The sequence below is a fragment of the Tupaia chinensis genome, unplaced genomic scaffold, assembly GCF_000334495.1.
Source record: "Tupaia chinensis unplaced genomic scaffold, TupChi_1.0 Scaffold142652_1, whole genome shotgun sequence".
In the NCBI taxonomy this organism is placed as follows: Eukaryota; Metazoa; Chordata; class Mammalia; order Scandentia; family Tupaiidae; genus Tupaia; species Tupaia belangeri.
In genome coordinates, this window is record NW_006202498.1 from 605,121 (window position 1) to 608,687 (window position 3,567).

Sequence of the window (3,567 nt, forward strand, 5' to 3'; positions counted from 1 at the left end):
TGGAGTCGTGCGAGTTGGGGGGGGCAGGTCGTGGGGTGCCAGAGCCGCTGTCCACGCCGCCCTCGGCCTCTGGCTTAGTTTTAATCACAGTTTCTCATACATTTACAGATTGAATTACGCCAAAAAAAGTTGGTAAAACCATGATCAAGAAGAGCATGAACAATAAATACAGTAGAATAAGAAGCTTGATTGAAGAAAAAGTGAAAAAAGCCAGAGATTGAAGATAAAACAAGGTGGTAGGTGCCAGGTCAGCATCAGAAAACAAGGACATTAAGTAGTAAGGTGCCATGTGAGGCAACCCAGGCTTTCACAATGCACGGTATAGAGCTACCGTTCTCAGAGAGAAAGGTGAGAGTTGCACCCATTGAAATTTTATAAATGGGAAATAAGATATAATCAGTGGAAGACATCCCAGGACTATTTGTTATTGACAGCATTTGTTCAGCCAAAGCTCCTTCCCACATTGAGCCATATGCAAGAATGAGATTTTGCCAAAACATATTGGTAATATCAGAAGCCACGTGTGTAATACTTTCAAACAGCTGGATAAAAGGTAAAATAAAGGGGACAAATAAAAAGTTAAAGAACCCCTAGATATCAGTCATACAAAGTTCTAAAGATATTTTTGGAAAGAGGGAATTTTGGACCTGAGATTTTGCATTTTTTGCTCAAAATACTACAACTATTTAGAAATAGAGCTGATAATAGAAACCTGTATCTCCTGAGTAATACTTGGAACACTGTTTAATATCTTCACCAAAATATAGACTATAATAGGAAAATTAAATAAACATATACATAGTGTTAATTTATATCTGATTCAAATTTATAAACAATGTAACATAAAATTAACTATTACAGAGAGAGAAATAGACAGTATTGCATTTTTTTATACCAATGAAGCATTTTAATTCCCTCTACGAGATTATATGACTATAATAAAATGACATCTATCTGCAATATAGCTATTATACATAATTTATAATTGTAATAAAAATCATAGCATCACAAAAATGTTCTCTAAACAGGCATAATTGAAACATGAAGCTAAAGATGTTGATTCATAAGACACACTCTTCCTCAGATCTTAATTGCTCTTAATTTTACTATTAATTAAAAAAATTCATTTATGTTCACGACACTTTTCTAGAGTACGTGTTATATGTTAGACAGAATTTTTAAAACTTTAGCACTACTGGCATTTTGGACAAGATAAACATCTATTGTGGGAGCTGACCTTTTCATTGCATATTTTGGACCATCCAAGGCCTCTCAGAACAAGCCAGTAGTACCAACCACCCAGGTGTTAGCAGCAAAGATGCCTCTAGAAAACACTAGATGATGAAAGAGTTCAAATGAAGAAACAAAGATAAAGATAACATGGTTCCTGTTAATAAGTAGATCCTAAACACAGAGGAAAAGATGTCTAAATGTTGCCATGTAAGTACTCTTATGATTCCACAATCTTAATTTCATCCTTCTTTTTATACCACAAGCCCCCTTTAAGATCCCAAATAGAAATGATTGATCCCACCAGAAACCAAGACTTTCCAATGATCTTGTCAATTTTCCAATGTCCTTTAAATTTCTTATGTCAGGGCCAGCAGATAGTGTAGCAGTTACGTTGCTGGACTCCCATATGGCTTACTGAGGTTTGAGTCCCAGACCCAGTGGCTTGAAAATTAGGCCAGGCACCTGTGTGTGGGTTCCCAAGATCCCGGGAGGAGTATGAAGGAGAAGGGATTGTGGCGTGACCATCCCCACCTGAGGGAGGAAGTAATTTCTCACTTTCCCTCTCACTGTCTCTGTCTCTCTCTCTCTAGAGATCACATGTGTCCTAAGCCAGAAAACCTTTAAAATGAATAAATGAACAAATAAACCTTTAATGTCTGTGTGTCCCTCTTTTCCTATTTTGAATATCATCATAGCTATAATCATATAATTGCATTATGCACTCAAATCTCCTTCTTTTCTATGACTGTACTCTACTGGCCCAACTAAATCATCTCCCAGGTTAACCCAAATTATACTTTCCACCTCTGTGAATGTGGCTGAAAAAACATATTCAACCATGATCATTGTTCTCAATTTAAATTGAAGTTCATAATCTGTAGCGATCTTTAGTGTAAACAAGCCACCACTTTATATGGCTCCTTCCACTCTCCTATTCATAGACCCTTATTTAATACTCAAAATAATAGAATGTCTCCTCTTTTCCTCATCTTCTAATACAGTAGTAGAGGACTTCACTTCTTGTTTTACTGAGAAAATAAAAGTAACCATAAATAGTTTTTTTTTTAATTTGTGTCACCATATTTCTCTCCCACTTAGGTATTTTTCCTTAACCTCTCTGTTACCCTTGAGGACCTACTCCTGCTGTCAGTAAAGGCAAATACTAAAATACTACACTTAAGCACCAGAAACTTCCCCCTACCAACTCATGAAAATGTGTTGTACAACATTGCCTTTTCCGCTCTCTTATAGAGCCTTCTATCAACCTACAAACATTGCATAATTTCTCTTAACTTCAAAAACATACTCTAATTCTTGATCGATTTATCTTGGTAATGTGTCCCCATTTGTCTCCCACTCATTGCAGGAGTGGGAATAATAAGTCTTTCAAAAATCATCCACATTCATTATCTTCAATTTCTCTCCTCTCATTGGTTTCCTTATAATCAGGTTTTTATATATGCCAACCCGTAAAAAAATTTTCAAGGTCAAAAATGACACTAGTTTTTATCTTTTTTTAAAAAAATTTTTCCTCTTACTTCCATGAGCAGTAATTGGTATTTGGATGCTTTCTTTACTTGGCTTGCCTTGTTCTCTTCATATCCCTCTAAGATTCACTGGTAATTTCTCCTCATCACAGAGAATGTGATGGAAAAGTGTCTTAAGGATCAGTTCTTGGACTTCTCTTTTCTGTCTCTATTCACTTCCCTGTTGAACTTACCCAAGCTCATGTTTTTAAATTGTTGCCAGATCATAACTCTCATATTTACCTCCAAGTCTAACTAACCTTCAACCTGAATCCTAAACTTGCACACCAACAGGTTAAGCAACTACTTTCTTATATGTCTTAATACACTTCCAAAAGTTAACATTCAATACTGAGCTTCTGAGTTTCTTACAAAACCTGACCTTCCTTATGATCCTTGCTATTGCAGTAAATGGAAATTTCATTTTACAATTGTTTTTCGGTCATTCAGGTCAAACACTGAGTAGTCATTCTTGACTTCTCTCCCTATTTGTCATACTTCATATCTGGTCTATTTGTAGATCCCTTTGATTCTGTCTTCAAATACTACCTATTGGGTGTCAGAAAAGTCATGACATATTTTCTGTTTTTCTGTGTAAAAATGCATCCTGACTTTTCTGACAACCCAATAGATCTGACACTTTCACCACCTTCACTGCTGCCACTATATGGTTCACTTATCTCCTGCTTGGATTATATGAACAGCCTCCCATTTGGTTTTACTGTCTCTTCCTTTCAGTCTTTTTTTTTTTTTTTTTTTTTTAGAAAGTTTTTTTATTGGAACCAGCAGTTTAGATAATTGCTTTGTG